We start from the raw sequence: 16,157 nt of genomic DNA on the forward strand, positions 1-16,157 counted from the left end.
GAGGCTGCTTTACGGCATCTGGCTGTCGTGCGTGTCGGTGTACTTGAAGAAGGCTGTGTATAGTAGTCCATAATATCGATACCACAGGGATGGTATATCTAATTTACTGTAGATACCACTTTTAGTATCGATTTATATCTAGGTATCGATTTTTTTGACAACACTATTCTAAATACAAATTTACACGTACATAAATTATTTAGGCTTTGGGAGTTGTTTTTGTGAGAAATATGTAGGGATGTACGATATATCGGTATCAATATCAGTATCGGCCGATGTTAGTCATTTTTGAACATATCTGTATCGGTCCGATAAGTAAAACTGGGCCGATATTAACAACAGATATTTTTTCCATCTTGTTTCCGTTTGCGTATCTGTTTCAGAGGGTAAGATGGGTGATGATGTGTAGTTGTTTAGTTCTGTGACAGTGATGGTAATCATCTCACAAGCATAACTGTGTGTGTGTGCATGCGTGCGTGTGTGCGTGCGTGCGTGTAATACATTGCAAATTCCACTTTATAGAAATAAAGCAATACATTCAAAAATTCAGCTTGCATTATTTCTATACAAATTTGCTGATTTCAGAAGAATAAATCGGTATTGGCAAATATCAGTTATCGGCCATAACAGTGATATTAATATCAGATATCGGTATCGGCCTAAAAAGTTTATATCGGCACATCCCTAGAAATATGTTTTTCTGCCAAACCAGAAGTGACACAGCCAGAGGGAGTGCTGTTAGCCTGATCCAGAGAAAAATATGGATTTTTAAAGCCGACTCTGACACAGAGGAAATTTTAAATGTTTATAATGATACTTAATGGTGGATCACAACCATACAGGTATGAACCTGCTGCATGCCCCAGACAGCAGAGACAAGCAAGCCAGAGGGAGATACGATGGCTAAAGGAGAGGGATTTAGCTGTGGTGTCAGCGGGTTCTGTGGAGCGAGCAGGTGTCTCAGTGACTGAGCAATGCTAGCTAGCTAGCTTAAATGGTAAAAATGGTAAATGGCCTGTATTTGATATAGCGCCTTCTAGAGTTCTTGAAACCCCCCAAGGCGCTTTACAACACAATCAGTCATTCACCCATTCACACACACATTCACACACCGGTGGGGATGAGCTACAACGTAGCCACAGCTGCCCTGGGGCGCACTGACAGAGGCGAGGCTGCCGAGCACTGGCGCCACCAGTCCCTCCGACCACCACCAGAAGGCAACGTGGGTTAAGTGTCTTGCCCAAGGACACAACGACAGCGACAGACTGAGCGGGGCTCGAACCAGCAACCTTCCGATTACGGGGTGAGCACTTAACTCCTGTTCCACCGTCGCTTCAAATGCCCTAAACTTGTGTGCTAACATCACAATGTTGTATGGATTACTGTCATGTATCAGACACTTAAAATTAGTATTGGTCAGTTAATATAATATTGATTCTTGACCATAATAAACTATAATGAACATTTTTCAGCTGTTTCATAGCTTAGCACTTCAGAGAGAGGGAAAGACGCCGTCATCCTGTTCAGGGCAGGTGGTTCAGACCTGGGACAGACCCAGAAACCATTTTCCCTGGCCCGCTAAGAATTTTTAAAAGCTCCCTGTCCTCTTCTGGATCTCAGCGAGGACCTGCCTGACCTGGTTTCGAAGCTGATCTGGGCTCTAGGAGCCCACAAGTATTTTTCAAACTCTGCCATGTGCGTCTGGAGGATAGGGGGCATGTTGAACTCCCATAACATCACTGGGATTGTAATTCTTCGGTCTGAAGTGCGCACCACAAACGACCGTGTTTTCAGCTGCACAAAACACTCCAGGAACGGAGGATGCCGAAGTTGTCGTTCATTCTCTTATTTGGAAACCTGTGGACTTGATGTCCAGTGACCCGCTGGAGTTTGTACAGCCTCCACAAACAGAATAGTTTACTATTTTTTAAGAAAAATGTACGCAATGCTTAACTAGTGAACACACACACACACCCTGACTCAATAACACAACCTCTCTACCCGAAAACTATACTCTCCGCACTGAGCTTCAGGCAAGACTCGCTTATAACTCTCCTTTGTTACATCTGAGGTTAAGATTGTTTTTAAAAAGCATTTTTAGAAGCTTTGCTCAAAAAGGTCACCTTTTTTTAAAGAAGATTGGGAGCTCAGTCCGTCCGGCCCACACACACACACACACACACACACACACACACACACACACACACACACACAGTAACGGATCTCTCTGTGCTTGCTTCACTGTTGCTGACGTTTCTTCTGTGCTCCCTAGGTTTTCTTCAGCTTGTCTCTTTTTCGCTTGAATATTTAAAATTACTTTTTTCATAACGTACGTGGTGCATTTGACAAGACAGAGCTGAAAACAGCTTGTGTCACTGCCTCTGCTCCGGTGGGTTTTTTTTTTATTATTTTAACTCTCTCTCCCTCTCTCTCTCACACACACCTCAATCAACATTGTTTTTTTAACTGTGTGGGGAAAATGCCAACAACGTTAGGAAAAAATCAGTTTAATCAAATTAAAATAAAATGGTTCTAGTATTTCATATTTCCTAGTTCCTACTGCATGAGTTCAGATGCATTAATTCATGCACTTAAATAATAATGTTCTGATTTTACTGAAAAACTTGTTCTGTAATAGTTCCTTTACTATTGTGATCAACACTATTTAATCTTAATTCTGAGGCTGCTCTGTAAATAGTTTTCAAATAAACAATACACATAGCAACTTCCAGGGTTTCCCTTACATGCACGTAGCCGTGGCGGCCCGCCACGGCTGAAGTCCCACCGCCACGCCTACAAGATCCCAAATTATTTTTTGTTTTTGTTTTTTGCACTGTTTCCCGAAGAAGCAGCGGGAACTACTATGTTGTTGCTTGTGATCACAGCCGGAGGGCAGTAGGGATGCACCGATCAGGTTTTTTGTTGCTGATCACCGATACAGATATCAAAGAATGCTGATCACCGATACCGATCACGTGGATTGGCCAGAAATTTTCTACAACATTATAATGAGTGCTACAAACTACATAATCTGGGAATAAAGGAAATGCAACCTAATCTAAAATGGTCTGTATTAAGGTTGTCACGGTGTGAAAATTTAATCTCACGGTTATTGTGACCAAAATTACCACGGTTTTCGGTATTATCGCGGTATTTTTTTTAAACATGCTACATTTTCACACAATTAAATAAACCCTGTATGTCAGGAAATATTTGTCATGAGTCGGGGTGAGTACTCCCGTCGCACATTCCATCTTTGAGTTGTTTTTCAGGAGAGGGAGGCGCCCAGCTGCTTCTGGTTAGCAATCAATGGCACTGGCTTCGTAAGGAGTTGGAGAACACACCTCGACGCGGGATGATTACTACTACTCAGTAGATTCCAGCCGTCTAGTGTTGCAGTGACTTTGTACCTCTTGTGTTTTGGCTTATTATTCTCTGTGGATTTTTTGTGCTTACGCCTTCTTCAGGATTTTTGGAACATCTCTGGAGTAGAGACTTCTCAGGATTCAGTGACTCATCAGGAAACTCAGCTTTGCCACATAACTGTCTGGACGCGGCTTCCCAGTGTTCTCCATCTCTCCAGTCGCCCCACTCCTCTGCTTCCCACACGCTCCCTCTCCTGGATTTACACACCTCGACTCACCCAACTCTCGACCTGCCCCTCCCTATTTCTCCTCATCTCCTTTGCCCAGTAAGTCTTATCTCTGCACCTCCTCAGTTAAGACTTACTTCTCAGGACTCACCTTATTTTGCTCTCCCCTCCTCAGACGCTGAGTACGGGCTTTACTCCATCCACTGGAAGCTCCAGTGCGCTTTTTGTTCCCGTTTAATAATAAATACCTTTTTTTGATCTTTATTACCTGTGAGTGTGTTGATTCTGCATGTCCTGGGTTAAACTCCTTCCCCAGACCATGTCAATATTGTCCTCAGTTTGTGTCTAAATTTTGCCTAAAATATGTTATTTTGTAATTATGTTGTTTATTTGTTTACATTTTTCCCCTTTAGTCTTTAAAATACCAATATTTGCCCATAACTTCTTAATTTATGTCTGTTTGATGTTATCATTTTAAAAATATTAGATCAGATGACACTCAGTACTCAAGTAGCCTTCTAATCAGATACTTTTTTACCCTTACTTGAGTAATAAACCCTATATCAGGAAAATAATGTCCTCGGTTTGTGTCCTTCCAGTGAGCTTTGCAGATGTGGGAAAATGTAATCAGGCAGTAATCATTGTTAAATTCATAATTCTCAGAGAGAGACCAACTCTTATCTGCCCCTGGGAGCCCCGTAATGCATAGCGTCATTTCAACATGGGGGTGTCCGCGACACGGTTTGTATGCAGGTAGCGGCGCTGCGGCTGCTTTATATAACGACTCGTTGCATTCTCCCTCAACCCAAATCCTCAGATCACGCATTTTAGCTAAAACGCTAACGTTAGCTTGCCTTGCATTGACTGTAGAGTTGTGGGTGATGGTCACGCAGATGTGTCATGAGATTTGAAGCGTTGCTGCCTTTCACAGACTCTTTTTCTGCACGTGCTGCAAACAGGATAGCCGTCCGTCTTCTATAAACTCCCTCGGCATTCTTCAAATATCTAAAATATGCCCGTAATTCCGACTTTGTCTTCTTTGAGGGATGAAAAATGTCCTCCTGAGTGCTGCCGTCTCCTCCTTTGGCCATTTTTTCAGCTTTAGCTTCAAGAAAGTTTTGGTTGTAAACAGCAAAGCGTGCATGTGCCGCCGGTCCGGCCACTTCAGCAGATGATACGGTGGCTGGTAAGGGTCACCGCGCCTACACCGCAGCCACGGTAAACCCACCAAGATAATATAGTTTTTTAAAAACCTGATTGGTCTGCTTTGATCTATTTTGAAAACTCCGATCAAAACCGATAGGGACGCTATCGGCCGATTACGATCAAATGCCGATCCATCGGTGCATCCCTAGCGGGCAGCAAGGAGCAGGCAGGGCAAGGTGAAGTTACAGCATAAGTTACTGAGTTTAAAATTAGAAAGGTAGCAGTGGATATAATGCTTTTTGGTTTACATGTTTCAGCAGCATTAAGATAAATGAGTGTTGACGATCTTGACACGGTTTCCTCCAGTGCTTATTAGGCCAGGTTCTCCTCCCCCCACCAGGCTAAGCGTCACTTATTCATGTAAAATGTATTTATTTTTTAATGTCTGACTTTAACCGCATCTAATACTGTATTACGGCGTGAGCGCAACAGCGACAACTTAAGATTGATGTGTGAGCAGAGTGAGAGGTCGGGTGTTTCATCTGAACCCTTAAAACCTCCAGCAGGATACGATCCACTATTGACGTGTTAGCGCGCGGCGCTAACAACTTAGCGACGTGATATGTCTCGGAGAAAGCGTAAAAACACATTGGATGCTTCTTCTGAAGCGGGAAAATAACACCTCTTCTTAAGCAGAGCACAACGTCGCCTCGGCTCGTTCACGGCCGAGCCGGACTGAGCTCGATAACATTGACCCAGCACAGCCACTGGGTCGTTGGAGCTGCCCCGTGACTGCCTGATGGAAAACCAGCGGGTTTCATCAGACTCGTAAAGTTTCTTGTTTTTGCTGGGGACCCCCTGTATTTTACCGCTCCCTCCTGCAGTCTTCTCCTATTAAAATTTAAAATGATTCTGTAAATGCCGTGTATCAATAGAAAAAATCTCTGCCTCTGCCAGCTGCAGTAAATGTAGTCTCCAAATAATAAATAAGAGGTGCATTCATCTGTGGATCTCCTTTGATCCGCATGAGTGATATTCTCAGCACCAGAACAATGAAGCAAAGAAAGATTCCTGAGTTTGTTAGTAATTTTATTTATTAGGTGCATCTAACATGTTCTATTTTTTCTCTGAAATGAGATCAAATCATTGCTTCTATGGGTTGTCTCCAATCTGCACTGGAAACTTTTACTTTATTTAGAGACTTGTCAAATGCTGTTCAAAGTGGAGCGCATCAAATAAAACAATATTAACATAAAGGTGAGACGTGTCATTCCCAAGCCACCACAATGCGGCTCAAAAATTGAGGCCAACCCGGAAGTACAAAAATTGCAGTTCCACCCTCATCCGCTGGGGGCTGGTGTCAGAAGCGAGCAAATCCTCATTGACTCCCATGTTAAAATTACCAATTTCACAGCAGAAATAAACATGTTTACAGCCTGGTTCCAAAATATGTTTTTGGTTTAAATTATCTAGTTTACACTAGGGATGCACCGATCAGGTTTTTTGCTGCCGATCACGATACCGATATCAAAGAATGCTGATCACTGATACCGATCACGTGGATTGGCCAGAAATTTTCTACAACATTATGAGTGCTACAAACTACTAGAGCTGAAACAACTAATCGATTTAATCGATTATAATCGATTATTAAAATAGTTAACAACTTTTTTAGTCATCGATTAGTTGTTTAATAATCATATTTTACCGCATAAAGTCTATTTTTTACCACAATCTGACATTGGTTACAATCTGTTAAATTTGCCGCCAGTGTGTGGCAGTAATGAGCCACTGATCTACCAGTGGAGCCGTAGAAGAAGAAACGAGCCAATAAGTGCCCTTGGTTTTCATGACGTATCACGTTACTGATGCTCATCTTGCTGTGAGAGATGGCGGAACAAGAAGAAATACGGAAGAAAAATAGAAGCGACAAAACTGAAGAGAAACCCCAGACAAAAACCTCACGAGTATGGGAGCACTTCACTCTAGATGCCATGAAAAGACGGGTGACCTGCAAAATATGCAAAAACCATCTAGCATGGCACGGAAGCATGATGTCCCTAAGTGAACATTTGAGACGAAAACATGTGGGGGCTGATGCAGCAGAGGAAAGTCCGGTAAATCCGGTAAGTAACAGAAAATAAACAAGCTAACGCAGATCAAATTTGGGAGCTGAGTTCGTTATAGTGGATGTTAAACATGTTTTTTTGCCGCGTCAGTCTATGGTGTTCTACTTCTGATTGACTAAATGCAATCGTGAATCTCCTCCGTGTTGTGTATCATGCGCTTGCCAAATTTAGCACGTCTGTTTATAAGAATGTTCTCGTTAAGAGAAAAACGGCACGAACCCATAACTATGTTCCTCATTCAAAAAAGGACAACTCCACGGAGAAAAATATACAGACGAGCTGTGTTCAGGTGAATATAACGCGACATTGTACGCTTTCAATTTTTAAATACAGGAGAAATTCAGAAAGTCTTTTTTTTTTACTATTAAAAGGCTGTTTTACTGTCTAACGCTGTAAAACGCCTCACAACACATTTTTGTCAAAATAAATGATCATTGTATATTGTTAATTAATTCAAATAATGTAATATTGATTTAGTGTTGTAGTGTGTGTGCTGCTTTACTTTATATGTGTACTTATTTCAGTCTATTTGTGTTTCTTATGCAGAAAAAAAAACAACGATGGACAACTACATGGGGAACAAGACACTCGCCTCCCAGCAATGCATACCACTTACAAACTCTATTCTAGATTCTACATTATTTTTTATGGAATTTACCTCTTATATTTTGATGCCAAAAAATTATTCTGGACTGATATTTTGCACTGTTTAGCTCATTTTACACCGCTGACTGTGTTCATGTGCAATAAAATAGATTGCAGTCAACTGTGCAATTCTCTTATGTTTTTCTTTTTCTTAACTGAAATGTATTCATCACTTGTATAGGTTAAATAGCTAAACAATAACAAACCGATTAATCGATTAATCGAAAAAATAATCGACAGATTAATCGATTATGAAAATAATCGTTAGCTGCAGCCCTACAAACTACATAATCTGGGAATAAAGGAAATGTAACCTAATCTAAAATGGTCTGTATTAAGGTTGTCACAGTGTGAAAATTTAACCTCACGGTTATTGCGACCAAAATTACCATGGTTTTCGGTATTATCGCTGTATTTTTTTTTTATGTGCTACATTTTCACACAATTAAATAAACCCTGTATGTCAGGAAATATAGTCCTCAGTTTGTGTCTAAATTTTGCCTAACATGTGTTATTTTGTAATTATGTTGTTTGTTTACATTTTTCCCCTTTAGTCTTTAAAATACCAATATTTGCCCAAAACTTCTTATTTTATGTCTGTTTGATGTCATCATTTTAAAAATATTAGATCAGATGATACTCAGTACTCAAGTAGCCTTCTAATCAGATACTTTTTTACCCTTACTTGAGTAATAAACCCTATATCAGGAAAATATTGTCCTCGGTTTGTGTCTTTCCATTGAGCTTTGCAGATGTGGGAAAATGTCATCAGGCAGTAATCATTGTTAAATTCATAATTATTCTCGGAGAGAGACCAACTCTTATCTGCCCCTGGGAGCCCCGTAATGCATAGCGTCATTTCAACATGGGGGTGTCCGTGACACGGTTTATATGCAGGTAGCAGCGCTGCGGCTGCTTTATATAGCGACTCGTTGCATTCTCCCTCAACCCAAATCCTCGGATCACGCATTTTAGCTAAAACGCTAACGTTAGCTTGCCTTGCGTTGACTGTAGAGTTTTGGGTGATGGTCACGCAGATGTGTCATGAGATTTGAAGCATTGCTGCCTTTCACAGACACTTTTCCTGCACGGCAAACAGGATAGCCGTCTTCTATCAACTGTCCCTCTGCATTCTTCAAATATCCAAAAGATGCCCGTACATCCCACTTTGACTTCTTTGAGGGATAAAAAATGTCCTGCTGAGCACTGCAGTCTCCTCCTTTGGCCATTATTTCAGCTTTAGCTTCAAGAAAGTTTTGGTTGTAAACAACAAAATGCACATGTGCCACCGGCAACTTCAGCAGATGATACGGTGGCTGGTAAGGGTCACCGTGCCTACACCGCAGCCACGGTAAACCCACCGAGATAATATAGTTTTTTTTTTTTTAAACAAGACGGTTATTATTATTGTCAACTTTTTTACCGGGTTTTACTGCTACACCGGTTACCGTGATAACCCTACCTGATCGGTCTGCTTTGATTTATTTTGAAAACTCCGATCAAAACCGATAGGGGCGCTATCGGCCGATTGGGATCAAATACCGATCCATCGGTGCATCCCTAGTTTACACTCATGACAACTCTGAGGGGGGTGAATTTTTTTCCCACTCCTCTGTTTAAGTGTATTAAAAGCCTAAAATTCTGTATAATTAATGAGCATCTGACCCACGTGGCCGCCGCCTCAGACCCACGTGACCGCAGAGCTAGCTCCGTGGAAAGGCCTCAGTAGAGCCTCGGTCTGGCCTGGAAACTGTTCCAGGATTTTCAGTCTCTGTGTTTGTGTATTCTTTTTTGGATATTTTTTGTGCAATTGTTGGACAAAATGGCTTGCTGTGGTATTAATTGCATTAATAGAGCGTCCAACGAGTCTCCATTTCATTTTTTTCGGCTAAGTAAAATTTATATTTATGTATTTTAGGTCACTGCCGAGCTGAGCTTAGATTTTAACATGTACTGTTTAACCATCTCGTCTCGTCTTCCTCCGCTTATCCGGGTCCGGGTCGCGGGGGCAGCATCCCAACTAGGGAGCTCCAGGCCGTCCTCTCCCCGGCCTTGTCCACCAGCTCCTCCGGCAGGACCCCAAGGCGTTCCCGGACCAGATTGGAGATGTAACCTCTCCAACGTGTCCTGGGTCGACCCGGGGGCCTTCTGCCGGCAGGACATGCCCGAAACACCTCCCCGGGGAGGCGTCCAGGAGGCATCCTGACCAGATGCCCAAACCACCTCAACTGGCTCCTTTCGATCCGGAGGAGCAGCGGTTCTACTCCGAGTCCCTCCCGAATGTCCGAGCTCCTCACCCTATCTCTAAGGCTGAGCCCGGCCACCCTACGGAGGAAACTCATTTCGGCCGCTTGTATCCGCGATCTCGTTCTTTCGGTCATTACCCAAAGCTCATGACCATAGGTGAGGATTGGGACGTAGATCGACCGGTAAATCGAGAGCCTGGCTTTCTGGCTCAGCTCCCTCTTCCCCACGACAGATCGGCTCAGCGTCCGCATCACTGCAGACGCCGAACCAATCCGCCTGTCGATCTCCCGATCCCTCCTACCCTCACTCGTGAACAAGACCCCGAGATACTTAAACTCCTCCACTTGAGGTAGGACCTCTCCCCCGACCCGGAGGTAGCAAGCCACCCTTTTCCGGTCGAGAACCATGGTCTCAGATTTGGAGGTGCTGATCCTCATCCCAGCCGCTTCACATTCGGCCGCGAACCTACCCAGCAAGAGCTGAAGGTCAGAGCTGGATGAAGCTAGGAGGACCACATCATCCGCAAAAAGCAGAGACGAGATTCTCCTGCCACCAAACTCGACACACTCCACACCACGGCTGCGTCTAGAAATTCTGTCCATAAAAGTGATGAACAGAACCGGTGACAAAGGGCAGCCCTGGCGGAGTCCAACCCTCACTGGGAACAGGTCCGACTTACTACCGGCTATGCGGACCAAACTCACGCTCCTCTGGTAAAGGGACTGAATGGCCCTTAACAGAAAGCCACCCACCCCATACTCCTGGAGCGTCCCCCACAGGGTGCCCCTGGGGACACGGTCATAAGCCTTCTCCAAATCCACAAAACACATGTGGATTGGTTGGGCAAACTCCCATGCCCCCTCCATCACCCTTGCAAGGGTATAGAGCTGGTCCACAGTTCCACGGCCAGGACGAAAACCACATTGCTCCTCCTCTATCTGAGATTCAACTATCGATCGGACCCTCCTCTCCAGTACCTTGGCGTAGACCTTTCCAGGGAGGCTGAGGAGTGTGATCCCCCTATAGTTGGAACACACCCTCAGGTCACCCTTCTTAAAGATGGGGACCACCACCCCGGTCTGCCACTCCCTAGGAACTGCCCCCGATGACCACGCAATGTTGTAGAGACGTGTCAACCATGACAGCCCTACAACATCCATAGCCTTGAGATACCCAGGACGAACCTCATCCGCCCCCGGGGCTCCGCCGCTGTGTAGTTGTTTGACTACCTCAGCAACTTCTGCCCCCGAGATCGGACAGTCCATCCCCAGGCCTCCCAGCTCTGGTTCCTCCTCGGAATGCGCATTGGTGGGATTGAGGAGCTCCTCAAAGTATTCCTTCCACCGTCCGATTAACCATGAAATATAAATGTAATAGGGTAAAACCCAGTGCATTTAACATAATGCTGCACTTTAGAAAATGGGTTGAAATATAACATGTTGGTAGAGCTGGGATCCGACTATTGGCTTGTGGAGTTCTCGGGAGACCGATGTTTTCCACCAGTTCTCGCCTCCCCGCAGCCCGGCGCATCTCTGTCTGATCGCGGCTTCTGTCTGCTGTGCGGGCTGCCGGCTTGTGAAGCTCTGGATGGAAACCGATGTTTTCCACCCGTTCTCCCCTCCCGGTAGCTCGGCGCATTTCTGTCTGATCGCGGCTTCTGTCTGCTGTGCGGGCTGCCGGCTTGTGGAGCTCTGAGATGGAAACCTTTCCACCCGGTTCTCCCCAGCAGCAGCTCTGCGCATCTCCGATCACAGCGGCGCTTGTCTGTGGAGGTCTCGGAGACCTCTGTGTTCCACCCGGTTCTACCCAGCGGTCAGCCCGGTGTATCTGTGACTCAGAAGCTCTGGTGTTGTGCACAGTTAACTCCGGTTGTAGCTAGGTTGCTACCTCCGTTAGCTTAGCTCCCACCTCCGCATTAGCTTTGGGTTAGCTTCAGGTTAGCTTGTAGCTAGTTCGACCGGGTGTCGTCAGTTGATCCCAGCCTTACAGCCCCACCCTCAGCTCCACATCTCTTCCCTTTTGTGGAATTGTCTGGGCTTGACGGAACCTGTGACACAGTCAAAATGGCGGTGGTGGCCACCTCCCATTTGGCCTCAAAAACGTGTTATTGGAGCCTATGGAAATGAATTGTCCAGTATTTATTTGTCGATGGTCATAATATAGACACAAACTGAGGACAATATTTTCCTGATATACAGGGTTTATTTAGTTGTCTGAAAATGTAACGCGTTTAAAAAAATACCGCGATAATACCGAAAACCGTGATATTTTGGTCACAATAACGTGAGGTTAAATTTTCACACCGTGACAACCCTACTAAAGGCAAACTGCCAAAGAAATGGTGTTAGGAAATATTCACCAGAGCAAGACTGGTAGTTTATCAGAGCTGATAGATGTGCCTGCATCATGTGTAAGGGTATTTCACAACATTACTGTCTTTACTCAAGTAATGCTTCACATTTTAAAAAACAAACAGGTACAGGATGTGCAAGTATGAAACTGTGGTAGAAATAAAGCAGATTGTAAAAGGTCTTGTGGTTGCACTAATTCAATATCCGGCTTTAATGATATGATGCTCATAATCTCCACTGACTTTGGTTTAGAGTAGCATACAATGCTTGCTCATCGTGTCCGTTAGTCTGTAACTAGCATTCCCACCATCTACCAGCTCAATTGAGATTTCTATTAAGATGCTGTCCTAAAAGAAAAGAACCTCCACATGCACAATGGCTGTGACTCATAAACCCACCACAGAACAGATTGCTCCTTTCAGCCCACTTTCAAAAAGAACTGAATAGTGACTCAGTCCTGCCAGCATAGCAATGTATCGGAACAGTATCTTCTGCTTGCCTTAACACACTTGTTGCGGTCTGTTCAGGGTATGTCATTAAGGTAAAATATGTTTTTAACCTGAAAATTTCATTTAGATAACCATACATATAACAGATTCATCAGAATAAAACAAACACAGTTTTGATCTGGTTATTTTTGTAATATTCTTCATAAAAATTACTAAAAGTTAATGTTTGAATACAATCACCTAAAGGAAGAGCTGGTTTGAACCATGTTCATCCTTTAAAATGCCTTAAAGTTAACATAATGCTCCAAAAATATCCACTAATTATTTTCTTTGTGAGGACAGAACTTGTTGAAGACAATCTGTTTCTTGACATGATTTCCCCAATATAACCACAAACAAGTCAACAAAACAAGTTCAATTAATGATACCAATTCCAGGAGTAGAAAAAAAAACTTCTGGGAACTTGTCAGAATGTGTTCCTGCATAACAAGTTCATCTCCTTTTGAATGCCTGTACAACAATTGGCATTTCCATCTAGTATGAAACGTTAAGTAAAGCTGAAACATATTACCTTATGACGTTTTATTTACAGACTCGGGTTTTGCACTCCTTGTGCAAAAGACTTTGTGATTCAAACCCACTTATCTGTACTATCTATCAGTCTGCTAAAATTGTTCTGTGAGATTTTGCTTCATGCATCATGGAGGAATGATTCAGAAGGAAGTAATCATGTGAGTTTATGAGACGGATGTAGAACTTTTCAGCAGATAGCCTAAAAGAAAAGAACCTCCACATGCACAACGTAAACTTTAGTGTTTACACAATTCAGCAAGCAGTAGCATAAATGTAGCCGACATAAAACTCTGATATCAAAGGGTGGAGAGATGATTATCCACTTAATAGACTACATCCTGGAGCACAAAATCATGGGGGTTTGTGTGAGCTCATAAGTACTCTTGCTTCTCAAAAGTTTACAGCAGGACAAAACAAAGAATTTTGCAACTCTACTATAAGCAGATTTGTTGGGCCATTTTTGTTTCTCCTTTTAGATGCAATAGGAGGTGCACGACCCTACAGTAAGCCCCATGTCCTGCTCAAGTTCTCTAACAATCTCATCTGCAGGCCTTTAAGCACTGCAAGTGATCCTCAACAAGAGCAATAAACACTGTTGCTGCAGGAAATCACACTAAAATAATGTTCTCACCAACTTTACACCAAGTTAATTCTGCTTGGTTGACTTGCTCTCTTGATCCTGAAATGAGAAGCCCTGTTATGTAAAACCTAAATTTCCTTCAAGCGTCACAGCTTGATTTAAAAGCAACTTCTGCTCTTGAACACCAGAACACCACTGAGTGGATTTTATTTATAAAGAGACTCACTCAAAATAAACAGGATAACACTTGACAGTTTCCACAGATCTTAAGATCTTACACCTGAAAGGATGTTCAACCATTAATCACGCCTAATTAAATCTTGAGTGGGTCTTGTTCAGCAGATATAAGCTGATCTTTTGGCATGAGTGGTTTTAAACTCTTAACATGCCAAGTATTTACCTTCTAACCTAAAATGCAAAACATCGTAATGTAGTTGTGAAAGCATCCACAAAGTCAGATTGGAAATAGTTAATACCACAGGGGATAAACAGTCCAGTCACAAGCTCAACAAGGCAGCCTGGGAGAAAAACAACCCAAGTCACATTTTACTCAATAAGAGTATTGTTTCCTCTTCATAATTCATTTAAGGAGGTAAGAAAAGCGGAACTGGGCGAACAGCTGCTAAAGTTTTTCCGAAAACATACAAATGAAGTGTAATTCATTTCCCAGTGAGGTTCATACAGGTCAAAGTAACGGTCAGCGACACGGATGGAACTCCTGTGAAATGCTGGAACGAAACCGCTGCTGCTGAGTAGTGGGCTCGGTTTTTTAATGTCAGCGGTTCGAGTAGAGTTCAGCGTGAGATAAAAGTTTTTAGTGTAATTTTCTCACCTTTTTGACGAGTGTCCGACTCAGTGAAATGTGCTCGTTTTTATCCTCAACCCAGACTGGATATTAAGTACGACAGCTACGCCAAACAGCGCAATACATTCTCTCACGCGCCACAGAAGCAACTCATTCGGCACCAAGCTAACAGGACGGAGAGATTGTGTTTCCGACAAGACCTTTCAAAATAAATCAACTAGTTTTCTACCGCGGCGCGTTGCATTTTATTCTGAAATGTAATATATATACTTTTTCGGTGTATTACCCATGATGTTACCTTTTCACTTAAAAACAGGAAAACTTCCGTGAGTCCGTCATGTGACCATTGAGAAGAACTGGCCAAGCCAGTTTATCAGTTTGTTCTCATAAATACTTTTTAATTTACTTTTTTTCTGTAAGATCGAATGAGTTTTACAAGCAGAGGAATACATCCAGTTAACTGCACAAGTTTTAAACTTTATTTGCAAAGATCCAGACTTTCTTGTAGGTTCCTAAAGTGGGATCTCCAGACATTTAAAAATATTTTTTAAACTAGAAGTGCATAGTTTTTAGTTTATTTATTTATTTACTTATTTACTTATTTATTTATTTATTTATTTATTTTTACTTTTGTAAAATCTGTTGTAATTTAGAAATATTTTCAGTTGTAATAGATTTGGAAAAAAAACATTTATTGAAGATTTACTGCATCTGCATCATTTCTTTTATATTTTAGAAACATTTTGTGGTTTTGGTCTTGGAAGGGAGCTGCAACACTTTGCAGATTTTACTCAGGAGTGTTACAGTGGCAAAATAAAAAACAAAAGGGTTTTAATTGCCTTGATGTTATAAGAGATTAAGTAATTTGTGTGCAATTTGAGTGAGGATGTAAGAAATGTGTCTGATTTTTAAAACATCAAGGCAATTGTTTGCTGTACAACCCATTATCTATTAGAAAAGTTTAAAAAATGTGTGTAGCCTATGTAGTTTTGAAACATTATTTAGTTTTTAATGAGAGGTTGGTAAGGCCTACATTAGTTTATAAATCAATCTGCAACACCTGATAATTTACAGCAGTTGAAAAAATATTGACCATTTAAATTAATTGTCTTTATGTCTAACTGTTTTATCTTTTTTTCTTGTATTTGTTCATTTTATCTGTTTTTCTTTGATGTAAAGCTAACTATGTTTCTGTTGCTGCTACCTCTTGGCCAGAGTTCTCAATCGATTCATCTGGTTAAATAAAAATAAAATAAATAACAGAACAAATGGTTGTAGAGTGTCAATGGAACCAGAAGAGGACAGTCACTCACCATCAAGCTATAATGCTAAACTTCCAAATGTTTTTTTATTCATAAAATGTAAAAATAAAATAAAACACTAAAATCCACATTTATGTAAAAAGTAGTTAAATTTTTTCCCAAATGTAGTTTTGTTCTGTGAAGATGGCAAAAAACAAACCAAAAAAAAAAGGCTGGCATGCAACAGAATTCATAAAACAATAGATGTGGGGAAAAGTGTGTTTCAGTTAACAGAATACGACGTTCTAAATGTGAATTATTTTATCTTTTTTAAGAGGCTTGGTTGTTTTAATTTCTTTTGTTATTTTACAGAAGACCATGGATGTGAAAGTGAAGCTT

General features: G+C 42.0%; 1 protein-coding gene across 1 annotated transcript in view; it reads right to left on the minus strand.

Moving 5' to 3' along the window:
* The window catches only part of LOC129163945 (E3 SUMO-protein ligase ZBED1), a 35,795-nt gene extending 21,119 nt beyond the window's left edge, over positions 1-14,676 (minus strand). Inside the window, exon 1 of the mRNA XM_070543502.1 lies at positions 14,545-14,676. The gene's annotated coding sequence lies outside the window, so the exon portion shown is untranslated. The remainder of the gene's footprint in view (positions 1-14,544) is intronic.
* Positions 14,677-16,157: the final 1,481 nt, after the last annotated feature.

This window comes from Nothobranchius furzeri, chromosome 13 (assembly GCF_043380555.1).
Source record: "Nothobranchius furzeri strain GRZ-AD chromosome 13, NfurGRZ-RIMD1, whole genome shotgun sequence".
Taxonomy (NCBI): domain Eukaryota; kingdom Metazoa; phylum Chordata; class Actinopteri; order Cyprinodontiformes; family Nothobranchiidae; genus Nothobranchius; species Nothobranchius furzeri.